We start from the raw sequence: 24,229 nt of genomic DNA on the forward strand, positions 1-24,229 counted from the left end.
TGGTCCAAGACTTAAGCATAATGAAGCCACTTTTCGACGCATTTGAAAGGCACAAACATGGACAATTTGCATGCAAATTTCAGAGGCGATAGGTGATGCAAAACAGCCCCAAAACATAACGAAACGACACTCAACGCATGGAATAAATCCCGAAATGCAAGATTAGGCACATGAAATGGCTTACAGCTATACAAAGCATGCACAATATGGACATGGAGCATGAAGACAGAAGCAAGACAACCCTGAGACAAGCATTTTTACAGTTTATGACATGGCCAAACAGCAAGCAAAGATAGGGCTAAAATGGCATACGAAAACGGCCCTAAACATGAGATTATGAAGCAACTCACAGCTGCTGACCCCAAGCATGTTAGGGCCCTTCAACAACATTGAAGAGGGGCCCAAAATAAGCCACTTTTCAGAACTGTAAAAACCCCAAAAACAAACATAGATATGGCTAAGCTCTGATGCAAGAAAATGGGCCAAAAGGTGGCCAAAGAAGCAAGTGGTATATGCAAAGCTCAAACTGAAAAATTCCCTTCTACAACATTGAAGAGGGACCAAAAATATGCACATTTACAGTTCATGGCAGCCCCGAAATCAGTATACAAACATGCTAGAAATGCAATGCAAAATGAGGCTCCAAAGTGGCTATAACATGAGGTATACAAAGCATTCACCAAACAAGCAAAGACCCTTAATAAAACATGTTAAGAAGGTCAAAATAAGGCCACTTTCAGTTCTGACCATGGTCCAAAAATAGAAAAATGATAGGCTAGTGAAGCATGCAAGAATATTGACATACAAGTAGATATTGAAGCAAGTGCAAGATGGGGGGCTCAAACAGGGTAAGACCCTTAGTGAAAGATGAAATACAGCTCAAAAAAAGGCTACTTTCAGTTTTGGCCGGAGCTCAAATATACAAGCAACTATGGCTTAGATATGATGCAAGAATAGGCTAGAAAAGGGAAGAAGAGGACTCACCTTTGTAGACCAATGAACCAGCAGCTTTTGGTTGAAGTTTGGGTGCTCCTAGCCTCTGTAAATGACCTCCAATGTGCTGGAATGAAGTGTAGGGGTGTGGTGCTATGGATTGGTGAAGAAATGGCCCAAGAACAAGGGTATTTGATGATTGAATGAGAGAGATATGGAGAGAGATCGAGGGTTGTATATATGTATATCAGATATACATGGTATATCTCTGGTTTTTTTGCTTCAAAACCATCCAACCTAGACAAAGGGAGAGGAATGGTGCTTATATAAGGCAAGGGAGGCACTTAACTTACAAGCTAAGTAAAGGGAAAGGGGTCAAAGGGGTTCAAGGGGGGGTGCAAGGGGTGCAAAACAGCCATACACGTGCATGGGGAGCAGGGTCTGTGCATTCCAGCTGCCACAGCTGGCATCCATTCAATCTGTAGAATACTCCGGAAGGTCATCGGCTAGCAAAAAAGGTCGGTCGGCTACTTTAATCTGTCGGTCGGCAATCTATTTGGCCGGTCGGCCATCTGTTCTGGCCGGTCGGCCATCTATTTGGCCGGTCGGCCATATATTTGGTCGGTCGGCAGGAAAAATCTGCTCTGCAGGTCCAACATAACGTCTTCATATGAACTCCTTTTTAGGTCAATCTTGTCTCCAAATTGAAGCCCCGAAAGTAAGCTTTCCAATGGCACCAGCCTTGCATCAAAATTCCAACTGTGCAAAAAGTTATCTTGTTTTGGTGAAGGATGCTCAGTTTCGGCTCAACTTGGATGATGCCCAACTTCAACCAATCATATCTCCGCCCTCCGGACTCGGATTTGAGAGATTCTTGAATGAAAAATGAAGCCCCGGAAGTCTTCTTTCCAATGGTGGTGGCCTCATAGATTAAATCCAAGTGTACAGACAGATGAGCCCGATTCAGCGAGGGCTGCTCAACTCACTTCTACCCAGATCCATGCCGAACTTCTCCGAAACTAGTTTTCTCCTTTCCTTTCCTCTCTTCTTCAACTCCAAACCCCTAAACAAAGTGTTTTGAAAGATTTTCCTCTCTCCTTGCCGAAGAAACTGAACATTTGCCCTGCACACCTTTCTCCACCAAGTAAACCATAAGTGGTGCCCAAGTCTTAAGGGCGGTCAAAAACGGGGTGTCTACATGTGGCCTTTGGCACCGAGTCAGGGTTTCCTAAATTCTCCCAAAATAAAATATTTAGGTGGCGACTCTGTATCTGGCAAAGCAGTCCATGTTTGGCACTTCTTTCCTAAAAATCTGTTTTCTCAAAACGATTTGCCGGATTTGGACTCTTTGGTTCAAATTAAGAACCGTGACAATTTGAGTCCGAACTGTAGCAAACCCAATATGAACGGAACGGGACTCACCCTCCCGGGGCGTTCGGGGACGTCTACACCAACAAATCTCCACCTTGGCGAAATATCCTACTGAAACGAGCCAAACAACTAACAAAATCTTCATCCTTTTTTCTTTTTTCTTTTTGAAAAAATTTCTATTAACAACCATTTGTCCAATTTTTGAAGCTCTTGAGAAGACCCACGAACCAACTTCGTGAACAATCTATCAATTAGGTAAAGGGTGGAGACTTGGTTGTAGGTAGGCTGATGGGGATGGTTTGTGAAAGTAGGAAGCAGTGGACGGTAGGGGTACTCGCAGATATGGTTGAGTTGGGTGGCCTCCCATCCACCATCTATCTAAACTCAAACAGATTAGGAAACATCAATCTGCATCAATCCGATTAGTTAATGGATGTAGATTGAGCAGACAGTGCTGGTTGGCGGATGGTGGCAGATTGGTTTAGCGGTTGGGCTTTACTATTGTGGGCCTTTTTTGAACCATTTCCAGTAATTATTTACTAATTTGAGCCCCCCCCCCCCCCCCAAGATTTTTATTCTTCATTTTTTATAATAAAAATAAAGGCCAAACTTTCATATTTAATAAATAGCAAATATAATTACTAAATAAAAGGTCTTTTTAACACACAACATAAAAGCATATCATTCTTTTAGGAGTGTTCAGGGATCGGATTGGATCGGGTGGCCTTCCATCCTCCATTCGTCTAAACATAGGCAGATTGGAAAAAAATGCATCTACATCCATTCACTTGGACCATTGAAATCATCCATTCTATGATGGATTGGTTCGGGCCATTGGTTTTGGCAAGTCGAATGGATGCTTGCCCAACCCTAATGGGTGGTGGCTTTTGCAATTATGTGAAGATGGATGGATGCATGGTTGATCATGAGTCCTTGATTTCACTAGTCACCTCCTATACTTGTCACAATTTTTACATGTCAAGGTGATAGTGGAAGGCGGTTAACATTGGAAGTATGTTTACCATTGGGAAGATGATGAACTACAAGAGAAATTGAGGTGGGTATTTGGCTACAAGAATGGGTTTATTCGAAATGGTGTTTTGTCAAGGGTCGTTTTGGTACTTAGATAATAAAATTAGCTTACATTGTTGTATTATGCTCAATACTCTGGGATAACGGAAAGGAGATTAGTGTATATTGTCAACAAAAGTAAATGAGGGCATTGTAATTTCATAAACTATGAGAAAACGCTATATATTTTGTTAAAAATCTCAAAGGAGGAATGTGTAACTAACCCTTAAAAATGTAAAGGAGAACACAAATCCTAAGGTCATTATTGTATAGCCAATTAGTCTATTATACTAGTTGAATTGTGTGTTCTAGACACTTCTGATTCGTAAGTTTTGATCGTATTCAATGGTAAGTGTAGTAAATTTGTGTAATAAGTGAGGTATGTTCAAATAGTAAGTTAATCCTATATTTTTATTCCAAAACTATCATTTTTGAGTTGATTTTTCAACCGAATTTTAAGCATTACTTTATCTATCAATAGGATTTTATCTTATTCATCATATTTAATTTGTGAAAATAACTCTTTTGTACCCTCGAATCCAATAGGTGAAAACAACTCTTTTACACCAAAGAAAACTCCCCTCAAAAACCATCGAATGGAAAAATAAGCCACATTAACAACTACAATTGTCACGACCCCATCCTGCCCCAAACAGGATAATGTAGTGATCGGCTAATAGTCTCTTCTTGGGTAATTAAGTCATAAAATAAATGCAAAGAATTGTACACATTTACAAAGGGCATACCCCAAGTAATACACCAAATCTAATGCCACCTCCTAAGAAAGAGGGAACTGAAACACAAACAACAAACTGCATGTGATAGCCAAACCGTTCATGCATCATATATATCTCATTATTCTTGCATTCATGCCATATATTCTATGCCTAGGTGATATAGGGCTTGATATAAAATAGGAAGAGAAGAAGAAAAAGTTTGAAAAGTTATATTTAGAACTTGTTTGTTTTGTGCCTTGAGTTAAGAGATAGCTTAAAACTTGATTTGAGAACCATAGGGTATGCCTATGCCTTAAGTGAGGAGCTTAAAGACCTTAGTCTAATGAACTTGTCCATTTCATGTTATTTGTTATTTTGCTAATTAGGATTAGTGGTAATTAAGTATGGCTAGTGAACCTTAATTAGGATTAATTAAGTTAAGTAGGATTAAGTATATACCTTGATCAATTAGTCCTAACCTAGATTAGTTAAACTAAGTAAGCAAGATTAGTGAATTAATGAAACTAGTAATCTTTTACAACCTTTGTCCCCAACCACACCTAATAGAAGTTCAAGCCAAAACCAAACAACAGGGAAAAGAATTCAGCGAAGTATAGAACTTGCGAGAAGGAAGGAGAAGAAAAGAGAGAAAGGAAAGGAAAAAAAAAAAAAGGAAAAAAGGAAAAAGAGAAGAGCCCAAGGAAATTCCACTGAAATTCATCCCTAAGCAAACCAAAGGCAGAATTTCTATCCTAAATCTCATAAAAGACCTTCCTAGAATCAAAAATAACAAAAGAGTTAAGACCAATTTGGTTTAAGAATGAAGATTAGAGAAGAAGAATGAACAAAGTTGGGTTAAAATGAAGAACAAGCATATAGCTTAGAAATTTCAACCAGTTGATGTTGTTTCTTATGTTCTTGATGCTAATGGACCTTCATCTTCATTTGTTTCTTTGATTTCCATAAGTTTCGTGGCCTGCATTCATGTTTAGCACGAAAGAAGTGATAGGTTTCATGAAAATATAGCTTTTCTCAAATTCTTGATAAATCTCAAAGTTTGATCCTTGATTCTTAGAAACAAATCGAGTTTTTGATGTTTTGATTTGAAAGACAATCATACTTATATGTTTGACATTAAATATACATGTTTTGGATTTATTTTTGCTTGGATTTTAGGCTTGGAACCAAAAGAAAAAAAACTTAAAACAGACAGATTTTTCGGACATGTTAGATATACCCAAAACTACACATGCAGCAGGAAGTCCCTGTATCATGCTTTTCATGCTCCTTTCGAAAGACGATTAGCCATACAGTTCGGACTCTCACGGTTCTAAATCTGACTTCACAATTGCAATGTGAAATAGATAAACACTAATGAGATCCGACAAATCTTTTGGAAAATCGATTTTGGATCAAAATGCCAAAAGTGGACTACATTACCAGATTTCAGAGTCACCACCTAAATATTTTTGAAAAATTTAGGAAACCCAAGGCTCGTGCCAAAGGCAACGTGTCCGTCATCACCAAAGTGTCATGGCTCAGGAACTTAGGTACGAGAGGGGAAGGTCATGAATTGAGCACCTCACTCGCCCGATTAAAGATCAGTCTCTACTACCCATGATGTGATTCTTATTTACATTATATGCTCTTGTTCCGGTTATTAGGCTAATTTTTACCAGGTGATGCACACAAGTATAGACCAATTCACAAAATTTGGAACACATTGATGTTATGTTTGTTTTGAAAAAGTGTTTTGAATACGCGGCACTTGAAAGAGTTTGCATGTACATTAATCAATTTATTCCAATTTAAGTAAAAAGGCCTTCATCCACCGATATTCAAACAGGAATATCATTTAAGCATTTGGCCTCATGGAATATGCTTGATATGGCAATAGAAACATACAGTGCAATATGCTAAAGCAAGAAATACTCACCTAGTACTCCAAGGCAAGCCAAATAAAGAAAAATAATTAGAAAAAATGCATACTCTTAAATGATACAATATGACTAATGCAATGCACACATTATGTAGATAACAAGTTCAGCTACTAGCATGGCATATGAACCAATTCAAGGGATTCGATAAATCACGTACTCAATTAAGGAAGTTGAAATTGACGTTGGTTAGAATAATGAGCCGAACCCTTATGCATGTAAGACGAATGGATGCAAGTCGTGGAAAATGCTAAGTAAATATGATGCTACCATTATAAGCGGGTAAATAAAAGGGAGAAAGAAATAGGGGTTAGAAGGAATACACAATTATTACATTATTTGCCCTCATGCAAGAGGGTCCGAATGTCCAAGTGTCTGAATTAAACTAATTATTACAAATCCGAATAACAAATAAGAAATAAACTAGCTATCTAATTTATTACAACAAGGATAATAATGAGCAATAAACTAGCTATCTAAGTTAACTAGCTATAACAATTACAAATAAATAATAATAATAATAATAATTACAACCATATTAACTTCAACAATAATAATTAATTACAACAATAATGGGAATATCAATTTACAACATTGATATAAACAAAGATACACAAAGATAGCATGCACATGATGGTTTTCAGAAGCAACTCTGTCTGCCTCCCTGGGAATTTGCCCTATTTCACCTTCAGCCACTGCCCTGCAGTCAAAAATGTGGTGTCTACACCTCTGTTTCTATATAAAAAAAAAAAAAAAAAAAAAAAAAAAAAAAAAAAACACTCTGCTTAACAAACATTGGAGGCTAGTCAACCCCTAATGAAGCTCGGCCGAGTCCAAACAAGGTCAGTCATGCCCTAACTTCAGGCAAAAATCTACTTCTGGCTCTGAGGTGAAAACAGTGCAGATAGAGCCTTTCTAAGCTCTATTTGTCCTTTCTACTCTTCTCTGTCATGGGAAAGCTCAAGATAAGAACAAGTTTGGTTCCAAAATCATCAATAAGCACAAGATGATGTCTTGATGATTTTGAACACGTTTGGACAAAAAATCAATGAATGCAATGAAAGATATCCACCCCTCTCTCCTATCATGAAGTGAGCTCAAATAGGGAGGTAGACACGCTTCAAGGTTCATCAAAACATCGGGAATTGATGTGTTATGACTCTTGACACGATGGACTCGGCATAATGTCCTGCCGAATCCAAGAAATTTTACTCATCCTCATTATGTTGGTTTCATTGATTTTAAGCCAATTTTATTAGTCGTTTCTATTCTTTAATCAATTTTTCTTGAATGATAGTTAAGTCCACTAAATGAGAAGAAACGTCAAACAAGAAGTGATCTTAAACACGAAAGAGGGACTACGCCTTGACAATGAACCTCCGTAGAGATTAAGCCATTGAGCATAGGTCTCTTTCTCATGCCTTGAATAACAATCAATTGGTTGAAATAACTCTCAAACAAGGGAAAAGAAGAAAGGAGGGAGGGCGCAGAAATGATTATGTGAAATTGATAGAATAAGACTCCTTAATAGATACTAAGTAAAGAAAGTTATCAACTCAAACGACACGATGTCTAAGGCCCAAACAACCGAAGCCATGAGGATATACAATACAACAAGCAAAGTATTCAAAGCATAAACTAATTAAATGAAATAAAACAAACCTAAATAGCCCCTAAAGCACAAAAAAACAATAGCTAAAAGTGTATTAAAGAGCACAAGCAAGAAGACACTACACTAGTAAACAAGAACAAGGAGAGGTGGCTAACCCCTTCACTTTTTGAGACATCAAACCATGTTTTTTAGACTTTTTTAAACTCTGAAAAACGGTTTAAAAGTCAAAGAAAAGAGTGTAAAAACAAGGGTGTGAGCTATGAAGTGAAGTGGAAGAAAGGGTGTTAATCCTTTCTACTTTTGGTAGCTATTCAATCCCAAGTTTCAACACTTGAAATGGATCCAAAACAGCACAAGAACACAAGAAATAGATAGAGATAGATTGAAATGAAAGAAACAAAGGTGACAAGCTTATACCTCTTGAAGAGAACAAGCTTTGTTTGCAAATCAAACTCAATCCTAACACATTCTTAAGGTTGAATTATGATTCTCAAGGCTCAACCAAGGCTCCAAGGTTAAGGTTTGACGGTGTGTATGGTGTATAGATATAGCTCAAGGATGGTAAGCTTGCTCAAAGATGGCTTGAAAAGGAAGAAGGAGCTCTCAAGTGAGTGTATAAGCATTTTGGAAATTTTTCAACCCTCAAAATAGAGATATGACCTCGTATTTATAGAATTTGAGCAAAATAGGTCGAAAATATCTTCAAAAATAGACAGCTGGCGAGCTCCCTCCCAGAACATTGTTTATCGCCCACAGGGCATGGTCGGGCCCCAGTGTGTTTCCCTGTTCCACTGTTTCAGGCTCCATGTAGGGTGGCACAATGTACAAAAAGGGACCTCTGAGGTAAAAACAAGGTAAATATGAAAGTTTTGGGATTGTCTCGACCTTGGATTCCTTCGTTGAGAATTCGAATCATACATAATGTAACTTTCATTATCGAGTACCCATCAAAAATGGGGTGTCTATAGTCCCGCACGTGTGGCCAGCTCCACTAGAAAATCAATTCCATTTTGAAAAAAAGGCACGTGTGGCCAGCACGTGCTCTAACCATCCCGCATGTGCGGATTAGGTCCGGCACGTACGGAAAACCCCTGTTTTAAACACTTTTGTTTTGTAACCCTCTTTCGCATAGGACACTTCCTGTATATATTTGATACCTAGTTAAGGTTTAAATTAGACCTAAAACAATGCTAGAATGCTTGAAAGAATTTAAGGAAATGTTTAGTTAAGATTAGACAACGATTTGTTATGTTTATGCATATAAGTTAGAAACTTCATTGTATTGTTCTTGTTTCGTGTAGGTCAAGTCTTGAAGAAGTCGTACCCTTGTTGATGGTGCCAATTGTGAGTAGTAGTGTAGTAAAGTTATGTTTCTTAAAATTATGATTCGAAATGCAAACGTATGATATGTTTAAGAAAGGTATGATATTGTTTTACCATGAATGAATATTGTATATTTTTGTATCATGTATTAAGGTGACAATTTGGAACTCATTTGTGTTGGGAATCATGCTAACAACCTCTCGCTAACCAAGCTCCTCTACCACCTGTTGTGGATTCTTGACTTGAAATGACTTGAAATGTACACTACTATGTATATGTTGCAAGCGATCTTGTTATGTCTTGGCAAGTTATATTATGTTCAAAATGATTATGTACTTGGTTTTAATAAAGCTTATCAATGTCCATTCATTACCACTTTACTATATTGCTATTCACGAGGCTCTAGCTACCCCTTTTCCCTATATGTATGTAGGTGATGAAAAGGAACAGGTTCAAGAAGAGAGGACGAGTTAGAAGTCTTTTTATTTTGTTTTCTTTTGTAGTTTTGAAAGCACCAATCTAGAGATGTTACTATTGTATATAAGTTCTAGTTTTTGTTTAATGTGTATTTGTAAATGTTGTACTTTTCTTTTTGTTGTTGGACTTGTAAATTTCAATAAATAAAAAGTATGCTTGTTTTGTTTTCACATGACTTATGCACATGCTCTAAATGGACTATTGGTAATTAATAGACAGATGTTTCTGCTTAAGCTCTAATGTTTTAGCCTAGTTTTGTCTTGTCTTGCTAGGCCTTCAATAGTCAGGCACTACTGGCCAGTCTTAACTACTATCTTGTTTGGAGTGGGATGGGGTCGTAACAGAGTGGTATCAGAATACAAGTTTGTACACATACACGCTATCTTTCAGAGAACTTCCCTAGAAGAACTTTAGGAATGCATTCATAAGGAATGTTTGTGATGATATGTGCATCTTATATATTATTTGTTAATTGAACGTCATATACATATTTAATAATTCTTTAACTTATGATTTGCATTCATAGCATCATGGTGAGAGAAAGAGTTGAATCGTCTACCAGTCGTATGGATTGACTTGAAAGATTATTGAAGGAAGTAGTGGAGGCGACAGAGGCATTAAGACAAAGAAATCAAGAACGACCATAACCACAGCAATGACCACAACCACAACAGCAACCACAACCACAGTAATAACAATAACTACCGTAGCAGCAGATGTCATTGCAGATGGATTTTTCAGACCAAGAAACAATGACACTAATCAGAGGATACAACAAAATGAAGCCAACCCAGTTTGAAGTCGGGATAGATCCTTTGAAGGAAGAGGCTTGGGTACTAGAGGCAGGGAAATTTTTTGAAGTTTTTCCATGTACAGAGACACAAAAGGTTGCACTTGCTACATTCACTCTGGTAGAGGAGGCGCGCAAATGGTGGATGTTAGCAAAAGGCCAACATAAAGGTATTACGTGGAACTATTTTTTGGAAATTTTCTATGATAAGTATTTCCACAGTCTATCAGCGACATGAAAGCATCAAAGTACCAATCACTCAAGTAAGGAGGGGGCATAGTGGCAGAATATGATGCTAAATTTATAGAACTAGCCAGATTTGCCCCACATATGGCCAATACCGAATACAACAAAGCAAGGAAGTTTGAAGAAGAGCTTAGAGGATTACTCCAGGACAAGGTGTGTGGAGTCCTGGTTCTAAAACTAGACTTGAATCCATACTGTATGGATGTCTTTGCATGTTGTCGGGTTTGTGAATAGAGGGATTATGTTGTTGTCACTTTCACCTACTTCTCTTCCTTTTTTATTTGTGTTTTGGATCCTTTAGGGTGCCTAGAACAATCCTAGGAGAGCACAAATAGAATTTGTATCCCTGCAGTTCGCGCCCGAGATCAGGGCCTTCGTGGTCGCGATGAGCTCGCGCCCGCCACGGGTCACGACCATTTTGCATCTTCGGGCCTGTTATATGGCCTGCTATATGGAAGGAAAGTTGTGTGGCCCACGGAGGGGTGGTCGCGTTTGTGACCTGATGTTGAGTCGATCACACCCGCAGTGTGAGAGATCGCAACCACGATGGTTTGTTAATCATGCCCACGATCATCCGTCTATATAAGACAAAGCTGAGTTTGAAAATATCTATTTTTGATCTCTCTTCTTCTCTCTCCCTCCTGTTTCACCATTTTCGAACCCTTAAGTTATAAAACCTTAGTTTTCATCTACTTCCAAACATTTCTCCACCCTAGTACCTTAGACTTTCATGTAAAGGAGGTTGAGAATTTCGTTTTAATCTGAAAAGTTTGTGTTATTGTAGTCATCGCATTTTGAGCTTTTTTTCCTCTTTTGGATTTGAGGTAGGGATTTTCTTAACGATGTGCTCGTTATTTAGCTTCATTATATGTTATTTTTCTTAATTGTGGATTTTCAAAAAAGTTAGATTTTCGATTATATTTGTATTGATGCAAAATCTGGAAAAAAAACTCTTGCTTTCAGTTGTTGAGAATTGGCAAGCTAGTGGTTATTGTGTAGTAAGTTTTTGGAGAAAATTGTGTTTTGGGAAGAAATCCCCAAAGTTTTGTCAAAAACTAGGATGGTTGGTGCTTTGGAAAAAGGTGTAGGAATTGTGTGTATTGTGATGTTTTGGAGAAAAGATGTTTGGATGGAAAAAAAAATATGTTTCGAACCAATGAAATATATCGAGTATTTTTTACTCTTTTGAAAATAGTGGTTTTGTTGGAAAACTATATAACTGGTTTTGGAAAATTGAATATTTTATGTTAAGATTCACAAGACTAATAAGGAGTATGAATTTTGTTTTTGGAAATCATGGAGATTTTTTATAAATCATGAGGATTCCGATTTTGATATCATTTTGGATATTATTATTGTTGTTGTTTCTTTTATCTTTTAATAATGGCATTAAAGATAATTATTTTGGCAACCGGTGGTGGATTGTATTGATTGTTGTAGAAATTGCATGTGGATTAGGGATTGGAAATGTTTACAAATCATACATCGCATTGGGCATATCATGAATTTGTAAATTGAAGATTTCATGTTTTGAAAACATTGTTTTGGAGCACGTGTTGTGCCATTGGAAAAGGGTAAATAAAGTGGTAAAGTTGTAAGAGGGTGTCAGAGCAGAATTAATTTGACCTGTGTGTCCTTGGTGTAAGACCTAAAACCCGCGTGGTAGGTGTCGATTCCATCCGTATAATCTTGGTAAAATGGGCATAATTTACTTGTATATCTTACTACTATGAACACTAGCCCTAGAGATTTACCCATTGTATTTACCATTGTGTTGTTTTAAAAAGGAAGTATTGAAAATGTGATTTTGGTGCTCTTGCATAGCATTGTTTCAAATGAGAAAATGCATGTTTTGTCATGGCATTTCATATGCATTCACCTTATGACATTGTTAGGCATCATTCATGTTATCAAGATTATTTCTACTAGGCTTTATGCTCACCCTACATAGGAAACCATTTTCAAGTGGATTGGCTTGCCTTCACCAAGGCAATTACTTGGGAGGATCTTGGAACTTAAGGCTCGTTTGATTGCTTGTTTACTTTGGTTGTTAAATTTGAGCTAAGGAATTCTTTGTATTAAGTTGGAACTCATTTGTTGTAACCAAGCAAGGCCCTAGAAATTTATAGCCTTTAAAGCATTAACTTCTATATAACTCCTTATTTCGTTTTAATCATGTCTCATAACTCCTGTTGTAGAATGGAAAATTGTATAAATGCATGATAATGATGAGTTTCCACATGTTTTACTCATAAGTGATGGAGTAGAATGTCTATTTATTTTGTGGCGTTACAAGGTGAATCTTTTTAAATTGCTTACATATGCAGAAGTATTGGATAAGGCAATCATGGTTGAATTGAATACAAAGGATAAGCAGAAGTCCAAGAAATGGTTTAATAAGAGATAAAGGTATGACATGAGAAAGGGGCCAGCAAATCTACTTATCAAGAAGCCAAGTATAGGAACTACCAGTGGTGCCAGTCAAGGGAGCATAATTGTTCCAGTTTATCCAGATAGCAGAAAGAATCATTTAGGGGTTTGCTGCTGAAGTACAAAGACTTGTTTCAAATGGGACATCAATAAAGGATTGTCCAAAGGGCCGACAAAGTTCTTCAAGAGGAGCAAGTAGTTCATTGAGGTCGGTTCAGAAATCAAGCGCAAAGCCTAACACAGGGAAAGAACCGGTGAGACAAGCAAGGGTCTTTGCACTAGTCCCAGGAGATGCTCAGAGCATGGAGCCTGTTGCATCAAGTATACTCTCCATCTATGCTCATGATGCATATATTTTGATAGATTCGGGATCCACACATCCATTTGTGTCTAGTCAATTCATGAATAAATTGAACAAATCGTCAGAAACTTTGAATTTCTTATTATCGGTAGCTACACTGCCGGATGAATCCATGATATGTACATCTATTTATCGAGATTGTGACATATTGATTGGAAATGTTAGGTTGACTGTTGATTTATTGCCCATTTACATGAATCATTTTGATTCCATTTTGGGAATGGATTGGTTGTCAACTAATCATGCTACAATAGATTGTGTATCAAAGAGTGTCACATTCCAACCTCTAGATCAAGAAGGGTTTTCTTTCTAGGGAAGAGGAGTGGTACCCCCACCTCATTTTATTTCATCCATGGAAGCAAATCAGTTACTTAAGAAACGGAATTGAGGTTATTTATTATGACGACCCCAATGTGCATATCATTTTTATATATTAGTTTATTAAGAGAGTTCGCATAATTATGTGTTTAATTTGTGTTTATCTGTGTGTTTATGGAATATATGTTAGAATACTGACTTTGAATCAGAAATTGAGAGCCCAAATGAATTCAAAAACCAAAATTGATTAGTTCAATAGACTAGTTAGAATATTTAGAATCATATGGTGAGTTTGATCAAAATTTGATTCAGAACAAAATAATTAGAATAAATCAATTAGAATTGATTAGGATTAATTAGACTCAAGTTAGATTAATTAGATTTAATCCTACTTAATTAGCCTAACCTAATATAGCATACATATGTGTGTGTGTGTGTGTGTGTGTGTGTGTGTGTGTGTGTGTTTTACAAGCTTAATCAACTCATTTTTCTCATATCCCTTGAGCTGAAAATTAGAGAGAAAAAGAGAGAGCTTCAACTTGTAGAGAGAGAGGAAGAAGAATTGTGTAGATTTGAAGAAAAATTGAAGGGATTAAGCAAGATTATACTCAAATCCAAGCTCTAGGTATGAATTACAACTATGAATCTTATAGATAATTCATGTAGATGAAGAAATCATCAGTACATAGGATCACTTGCATGTAATTGGAAAGAAAATATTAGAATTATCTTAACTATGGAAGAAATGAGCTAAATGTAGGACATGCATGCATAATTCCATCACATTTTGATTATTTTGGACTTCAATTTTAGTGTTCATGTGAAATCAAGGGTTGAATTCTACATGCATCAAAAAATTTCAATCTTTTAAAGGTTTACCTTTATGGTTGAAGATAATACATAAATGCATGAAGAATTTGGTTTCAAACTTGGCAATCCATGGTGTTTCTAAGCTTATGGTTCTAAATTGGATCATAATCATGTTTTACTATGAGTTTTCCATATTTTTTGGTCCAGCCATGCAAGTTATACAACTTTAACTTAGGTTTTCAAACTTGATTTTCAGTGCTGGAAATTCCAGAATTCAACCACTTTGCTTGAGTAATGAAATCTTCGCTCGAGCGCACTTTGCATGCATTCAGTAGTTTTACAGACACATTGCACATGGCTCAAGCGACCAAGTGTGTGCTCGAGTGAACCTAGATTTTCATTACTATTGGCTCAAGTGACCATCGAGCCTAGATTTCAACCACCCAGTACTTTTGTAGACCAAGTGATCCGCTTGAGCGACCAACAGTGTGCTCGAGCAAACTGGCCTATTTCAACAACTTTTGAAAAATGCTTTTAAGTGCATATTTACATTCTCATGCACCTTTAGGCATTCTTGGGCATTATTTAGACATCATTAATAAGGAAATGAATTAGAAACACATTCAAAGAGGATTAAAATACGATAGAACATTTGATTAAGACATGTGTTTCAATGTGTGCCTTTATTATGTGTTTTGCATAGGTGGTCGCCCAAGGCTTAGTATCGGTACAACTGACTATGAGTAATGTCTTTATAAAGCTACGTCCAAAAAGTATTTTGAATTAGTCAAGGATGTTATTTTGAAATCGTATTTTGTTATCTATGAATGAAGATCCTTTTTGAACTTGTAATCGTGGCATCTATTAGTGAGGCCTTCACTTGGGGGAAACAATTCCATGGCCCATTGGATTAATTGAAACACAGGGATCTTTAATATTAGACCCTGGTGGTCCACATTGAATTACCTGCTATGGTTTATTGATTGACCCTAGTGGTCCTATTGGATTGACCCTAGTGGTCCTATTGGCTTCGGCACATTGATTCATTGTTACTCTATTGGATGTTAACATGTATAATGACTTGATAATGGTTATTGCTAAAGTAGATGATTGACATGAATTTGTTATATGAATTGTTTTGGAAATGACAGATATGTTTTGAATTATGTTGGACTTCATTCATTTAAATATTTTATATTGATATTACTCATTGGGCTCCAGCTCACCCCTCTCCCTTTTATATATATGTAGGTGAGTGCATGGATCATCAAGATTAGAGATGTCTCAGGAATCTACCCTCGTGAAGCCGTTTTGAAGTGCCTCCGTGATGGGACATGCTTGGACTCAAGTGGAGCCAAGCTTGTTAACCTCTCCTTTTGCTTTGTTTTGCTTTTGTTATTTTGGAATTTGTTTTGGGACGAATGTTTTGTAAAAGAAGTTTAAATTTGTGTGATATATCCATGTAAGAAGATAGAAGTTTATTTTACTATGAAGAGATCTATCATTTATGCACTGCTCAATGGACTATTATATATTTATTATTGCTTTTGCTAAGCCCCGTATAATATATTATGATTGATTTTGTTATTGAGGCCGAAGGTAATGTAAGATTACTGGCCAGTCATGACCTAAACCTCTAAGGGCAGGTTCGGGTCATGACATAGTGGCATCAGAGCACGAGTTATATCTCACTCACGTATCCATTTGAGCAATAAGATGTCTAGAAAAGACTTAAGGATTGCATTCATATACGTTTTAGTGTACGAATGAAATGACCTTTGTAATTGTATACGTGAAAATGTGTGCATACATTGTGTGTATTATAATACCAGGTTCATATAGATTGTGGTGAGAATAAGAGCAGATGAATTGGAGGAATCTACTTACTCAAGACTTAACAAAATGAAAAGAATTATGCATGACATGGCTGAATCTATAAGATAACAACAACAACGGTAACAACAACCGCCACCCCCACCTCTAGTGATTGTACGACCACCGATACAAAATCACCAAGTTGATGATCGAACAATTGCGGTCACCAAAGAATTCAAAAAGATGAAGCTGCCACTGTTCTATGGGGGAGTTGACTCACTAAAGGCTAAGGCTTGGGTCCTTGGAATAGAAAAACTATTTAAGGTATTCCGTGCACTAAGGCACAGAAAGTCTTATTGGCTGCATTCACTCTAGAGGATGAGGCGAGTAAATGGTGGATGTTGATCTGTGATGATAATAGAGAGATAGGTTGTGCTTGGTTTTTGGAAATTTTCTATGAGAAATACTTCCCACAATGTATCCGAGATAAAAAAAAAAAAGTATCCGAGTTTGAGCAACTCAAGCAAGAAAACAGGACCGTGGCAGAATATGAGGCCCAATTTACAAAGTTGGCACGTTTTACGCCACATATGGTTGACACAGATTACAAGAAGGCTAGAAAATTTGAGGGAGGTCTTCGTGATTCAATCGTAGACAGGATTAATGTACTCAAACTACCAAAGTATGTTGATGTATTGGATAGGGCACTAATGTCAGAAGCAAACATGGCTGCTCATCACCAAAATGTTAAATAGAGAGGCAAAAGAGAAAACTTCAATGCAAATAAGGGAGCAACGTCTTCAATGAACAAGAAATCAAATCAGTGACTTCTGGTAATTCAAGTTCAAACCAAAGTGGCAATTCAATACCTACATGTACTATATATGGAAAGACGCACCGGGGTGTTTGTTACTGCACTACGGAAGTGTGCTATCAGTGTGGGAAAGTTGGTCACATGGCAAGAGGTTGCACTCAACTACGACAAGGGGGTAGTAGGGGTGCTACAAGTTAAACCGGGTCACTCCCAACAGTGAAATCAAATGTAACACCTATTGTAACAAGAAATGATCTAAGGCAAGGAAGAGTCTTCGCACTAGTTCCAGGGGATACTCAGAACATAGAGACTGTAGTCTCAGGTACACTTTCTATTTATGGCCAAACTACGTATGTATTGATTGATTCGGGTTCCACACACTCTTTTGTTTCTACGGTGTTTGCTTCTAAATTGAATAGACTAATGGAATCCTTAAGATTTATATTATGTGTTGCATCACTAACGGAGGGATCTATGTTATGTTCATCTGTTTATCCTGCATGTGAATTACAACTTGGGAATGCCACTTTATATATTGACCTATTACCCCTTGATATGAGGCACTTCAATATTATTTTGGGTATGGACTGGTTATCTAAGTACCATGCAACAATTGATTGTGTTGCTACATGAGTAATATTTCAACCTCTGGGTCAAGATGAATTCTATTTTGAGGGTAAAGGGGTAGTTCCTCCAGCGTATCTAATTTCTGCAATGAAAGCTTGTAAATTGATTAATAAGGGATGTCAAGGGTATTGTGTAGTGTATTGAATGACCAAACCATGGGTATTACCTTAGACAATATTCCAATAATAAGGGACTTTCCATATGTGTTTTCGGAAGAATTACCAAGACAATTGATTGATAGGGAGATTGAGTTTGCAATTGATGCAGTACCGAGTACTCAACCGATATCTAAAACTCCATATCATATGTCCACTACTAAAATGAAAGAACTGAAAATTCAGTTATAGGAATGACTTGATAAACATCACCGTTGGGCACACCGATTCTTTTTGTGAAAAAGAAATATGGTACACTCCGATTGTGTATTGATTATCAGAAGCTCAACAAGGTAACTATAAAAAATAGATATCCTTTGCAACGTATTGATGATTTATTTGATCAATTACAAGGGGCTCAAATATTTCAAAAATTGATTTGAGATCGGGATATCATCAGTTGAAGGTTAAAGCCGAGGATATCGAGAAAACTGCTTTCTGAACCAGGTATGGATATTATGAATTTTAAGTCATGCCTTTTGGAGTCACCAATGTACCTACAGCTTTCATAGATTTAATGAATATGATCTTCAAACCCTTCTTGGATGATTTGTTGTTTTATTTGTTAATGCCATTCTGATCTATTCAAGAAATAAGAATGACCATGAACAACACTTGAGAATAATCTTTCAGACACTTAGGGAGAAACAATTGTATGGGAAATTTAAAGAGTGTGACTTCTGGTTAGAAGAGATTACTTTCTTGTGTCATGTTATTAATAGAGATGGTGTATCCGTGGATCCACAGAAAATTGAAGCGATTATAAATTGACCTACTCCAACAAACGTAACAGAGGTCCGAAGCTTTATGGAATTGGCAGGTTACTATTAGAGATTTGTTAAAGAATTTTCAAAGATTGCCGTACCACAGACCAAAGGGATCTGCATTCTAGGAGTTAAAGACAAGACTGACCACAGCTCCAATCCTTACTTCACCAGCAGGTATCAAGGTATTTGTGATTTTTAGCGATGCTTCTTACAAAGGTTTGGGTTGCGTCTTAATACAGAATTGCAAGGTAATAACTTATGCATTCTGACAACTGAAACCCCATGAGAAAAAATACCCAACACATGACTTGGAACTTGCCATTGTTGCATTTGCATTGAAAATATGGCGCCATTACCTTTACAGAGCAAAATGTGAAGTGTAGCTTAAAGTAATTCTTTTCACAGAAAGAGTTAAATATACGACAAAAGAGATGGCTTGAATTGATCAAAGACTATGATTTGCAAATTCAGTATCATCCGGGTAAGGCCAACATTGTAGTCGATGCACTCAGTAGGAAGAACGTAGGAACCTTGGCTTGCCTACTTACATATAAGAGAGATTTTACAAGAATTTGAAGGACTTGAACTGGAAGTTGTACCTTATGAACAAGACGATCTATTAGCCGCAATTTCAGCACAACCGACGATCATAGAAGAGATCAAATAGAAGCAAGTGAATGATGAATTCTTTAAGAAGATATGTGATGAGTTTGAGACCAAGCCTAGATTGGGGTTTACAACTGAAGATCTAATGTTAAAATTTCAGGCAGGGCTTTGTGTTCCTAATGATACAGAATTGAAAAGAAGAATCATAGAAGAAGCCCACAAATCAATGTTCGTTATGCATCCAAGAAATACCAAATTGTACCAAGACTTGAAGCAAATGTATTGGTGGCCTAACATGAAAAAGGAGATTGTTGAATTCAATTCTAAATGCCTCTAGTGTCAACAAGTAAAAGCTGAGCACCAGAAACTGGCAGGTTACTTCAATCCCTCTCTATTCTCAAATGGAAGTAGGAGCACATAACCATGGATTTCGTCATCGGTCTACCTCATACACCAGTAGATATGAACTCTATTTGGGTTATTGTTGATAGATTGATAAAATCTGCTCACTTTCTTCCTGTGAAAATTTCTTTTAATGCTTATAGACCTATTACTATCTATATTGATGAAATCATCCGACTACATGGAGTTCCAGTAACTATTGTCTTGGATAGAGATTCTAAGTTTGTTTCTAGATTTTGGAAAAGTCTTCAGAAAGCAATAAGAACAGAGTTGAGGTTCAGCACCAACTTTCATCCGTAAACCAATGGGCAAACCGAGAGGACTATCCAAACTTTAGAGGACATGCTTCGTAAAGCAGTTGGGAAACTTATTTACAGTTGGCTGAATTTTCATATAACAACAGTTTCCACGCTAGTATCGGGATGGCACTATATGAAGCATTGTATGGAAGAAAGTGTAGGTCTCCAATTTGCTAGACAGAGGTAGGAGATACGGCTTTTTATGGGTCTGAACTTGTGCAAGAGACAACCGAAAAGATAAAAATCATTTCGCAAAGGCTCAAGTTTGCTCAAAGCCAGCAGAAAAGCTATATGGATCAGAGGATGAGTGATTTAGAGTATGAATGCAGGTGATCATGTGTTTATCAGAGTCACACCGATGAAAGGGAAAATGAGGTTTGGCAGAAAAGGGAAGTTGACTCCATGCTACGTCGGACCATTTCAGATTCTAGAAAAACTTGGCCCTGTTACCTACCGAGTCGCCTTACCACTAGGAATGAAATAGATGCAAAATGTGTTTCACGTGTCAATGCTTCAAGGTTATCTTTGGGATCCACTTCATGTGATAGATTACTACCGAATAGTTTTGGATGATGATATGAAATACGAAGAATGGCTAGTGCAGATCATTAACCGATAAGTGAAATAATTAAGAAATAGATCGATTCCAATGGTGAAAGTGAAGTGGAGAGATCATTATGGAAAGGAAGCTACTTGGGAGAAAGAGAATGAGATGCGATGACGGTACCCTCAACTATTCCCGAATGGAGGTAACTTAAGTTTGAAGGACCAAACTCTCTAAGGGAGAAAGACTATGACGACCCCAATGTGCATGTCATTTTTATATATTATTTTATTAAGAGAGCTCGCATAATTATGTGTTTAATTTGTGCTTATCTATTTGTTTATGGAATATCTATTAGCATACTTACTTTAAATCAGAAATTGAGAGCCCAAACAGATTCAGAAACCGAAGTTGATTAGTTCAATAGACTAGTTAGAATATTTAGAATCATATGGTAAGTTTGATTAAAATTTGATTTGGATCAAAATAATTAGAATAAATCAATTAGAATTGATTAGGATTAATTGGACTTAATCCTACTTAATTAGCCTAACCTAATCTAGCATATATATGTGTGTGTGTGTGTGTGTGTGTTAGAAGCTTAATGGACTCATTTTTTTTACATCCCTTAAGCTAAAAATTAGAGAGAGAAAAAGAGCTTCAACTTGTAAAGAGAGGGGAAAAAGAATTGTGTAGATTTGAAGAAAAGTTTAAGGGATTAAGCAAGATTATACTCAAATTCAAGCTCTATGTATGAATTATAACTATAAGTCTGATAGATAATCCATGTAGATGAAGAAATCATTAGTATATAGGATCACTTGCATGTAATTAGGAAAAAAAATGTTAGAATCATCTTAACTATGAAAGAAATGAGCTAAATGCAGGCCATGCACGCATAATTCCATCACATTTGATTATTTTGGACTTGAATTCCAGTGTTCATGTGAAATCAAGGATTGAATTCTACATGCATCAAAGAATTTCAAGCTTTTAAAGGTTTACCTTCATGTTTGAAGATCAGTACATACATACATGAAGAATTTGGTTTCAAACTTGGCAATTCATGGTGTTTCTGAGCTCATGGTTCTAATTGGGTCATAATCATGTTTTACTACGACTTTTCCATATTTTTGGGTCCAACCATGTAAGTTATACAACTTCAACTTGTGTTTTCAAACTTGATTTCAGTTTTGGAAATTCCAGAATTCGACCACTTCTCGAGAGATGAAATCTTCGCTCGAGCGCACTTTGCATGCATCCAGTAGTTTTACAAACACATTGCACATGGCTCGAGCAACCAAGTGTGTGCTCGAACAAACCTAGTTTTTCATTACTATAGGCTCGAGAGACCATCGAGCCTAGATTTCAACCAACCAATACTTTTGCAGACCAAATGGTCCGCTTGAGTGATCAATAGTGCACTCGAGCGAACTGTCCTATTTCAACAACTTTTGAAAAATGTTTTTAAGTGCATGCTTCCATTATCATGCACCTTTAGGCATTCTTGGGCATTGTTTAGAAATCATTAATAAGGAAATGAATTAGAAACACAGTAAAAGAGGATTGAAATATGATAGAACATTTGATTAAGACATGTGTTTCAATGTGTGCCTTTATTATGGGTTTTGTGTAGGTGGTCGCCCGAGGCTTAGCATCGGTACAACACACTATAAGTAATGTATTTATAAAGCTATGTTCAAAAAGTATTTTGAATTAGTCAAGAATGTTATTTTGAAATCTTATTTTGTTATCTATGAATGAAGATCCTTTTTGAACTTGCAATTGTGGCATCCTTTAGTGAGGCCCTCGACTGGGGAAAATAATACCATGGCCCATTGGATTAGTTGAAACACAGAGATCTCTGATGTTAGACCTTGGTGATCTACATTGAATTGCTTGTTATGGTTTATTGATTGACCTGTTGTGGTCCTATTAGATTGAGAACCTAATGGTCCTATTGGCTTCGGCACATTGATTCATTGTTACTCTATTGGATGTTACTACTGTCATGACCCGAACCCGCCCCTATGGGTTAAGGACATAACCGACCAGTAATCTTGATATTACCTACGGCCTCATATTCAGAACAGACATAACTTGTCAGAGTAAAGGGGCCAAACGGAAGCAAAAATTAAAAACTTTGTCCATAGAGTCATGCTTATATGCACATCAAACAGACCATATTCAGTTACGTTAATAACCCACATCAAAAGTACAGTTTCACAAAATTCATTACAGACAGGATCATCCAACATGAGTCAACCTATGACAGGCTATATACAAATATACACTAGGCCCTTGCCAACAAGACAAAACATAAGTATATAGCAAAAGGCAAGGTAGGTCTCAAGAGTGAGACGCGAGGCTGACTTCCTCAAAACTCGGATTTCTCCTAGCAGACTTCACCGGGGCTGGGTTTGGACTTCCCTTGGCTCACCTACAAACACATGAATGAGCGTGAGCGATAGCCCAGTGAATAATATCAAACATGACAGTTACATAACAATATGTAGAGCAACATGCTCCGTACGGCCTTGGGCCCAATTCATATTTCTATTTAACAAAGATATATGACTATACGAAATGCAAATCAAGTAACTGCAGTTCCAAACATTCATGGCAAAACGGCCTTCGGCCCATTCACTTATGTTGAAACAGCCTTCGGCCCATTCATTTCTGTCAAAATGGCCTTCGGCCCATTCCTTTATGTCAAAACGGCTTTTGGCCCGCTCGTTCATGTCAAAACGGCCTTCGGCCTACTCACATGAGTCAGAACGACCTTTGGTCCATTCATTTACATCAGGACGACCTTTGGTCCATTCATTTATATCAGGACGACCTTTGGTCCATTCGTTCACATCAAAACGACCTTCGGTCCATTCATTCACATCCAAATGACCTTCGGTCCATTCATTTATATCAAAACGACCTTCGGTCCATTCATTTATATCAAAACGACCTTCGGTCCATTCATTTATATCGAAACGACCTTTGGTCCATTCATTCATTCCTGTCGGACTTTTGTCCACAATCCCAATTAACAACTCATAAAGTTTATAAGGGAATAAACAATTGGACATTGACAAGCTTTCGAATATTGATATTACTCACAGTGATCGGCTTGCGGATTCGCCCTAGAGCTTGACCCTACACATTCCATGCACACAAAAGGGTCATTAACAATTCAATCTGTCCCTTAATTCACATATTCCTCTTTAGGCTTTATTCTTATCTCATTAACTCATTTATAATGTTTAACACATGCCTAAGAGTGATTACAAGTGAAAGAGAACGGAAAACGAAACACAGAACGCATGAATAAAATTCCAGAAATTAGGGTCCCCGCTCGAGCGTGTACTTACCCGCTCGAGCGGACCCTTAAGGCCTGCAAAAGTACTGGTTGCCTGAAAAATGCGCTCGAGCGTGTAATAGAGCGCTCGAGCTGAAGGCCTGCCTACAAAACTCCACGCTCGAGCGTGAGGTTTCCCCACTCGAGCGGACGTCCAACTCTGCAAAAGTGCTGGGAGCACGATTTTCCCGCTCGAGCGGACATCAAAATTCTGGGTTTCCCAGATTGTGTTCTTGAGCTCCAAATCGGTTTTCCAGCTACATTACTTGCATGCAATGGCTCAAATTACACATTTACACATGCTAACATGCTACTAATACAAGATTACAACATCAGGAAGCTCAATTTCATGATTTATCTACATGCATGTCCCAAAATATCTCAAACCCATCATCAACATGCTCAATTTCAAACATTCAAGACTTATACTCCCATGATTTGTACATGTATGTG

This window comes from Camellia sinensis, chromosome 5, assembly GCF_055761805.1.
Source record: "Camellia sinensis isolate YWXY chromosome 5, ASM5576180v1, whole genome shotgun sequence".
NCBI classification, from domain to species: domain Eukaryota; kingdom Viridiplantae; phylum Streptophyta; class Magnoliopsida; order Ericales; family Theaceae; genus Camellia; species Camellia sinensis.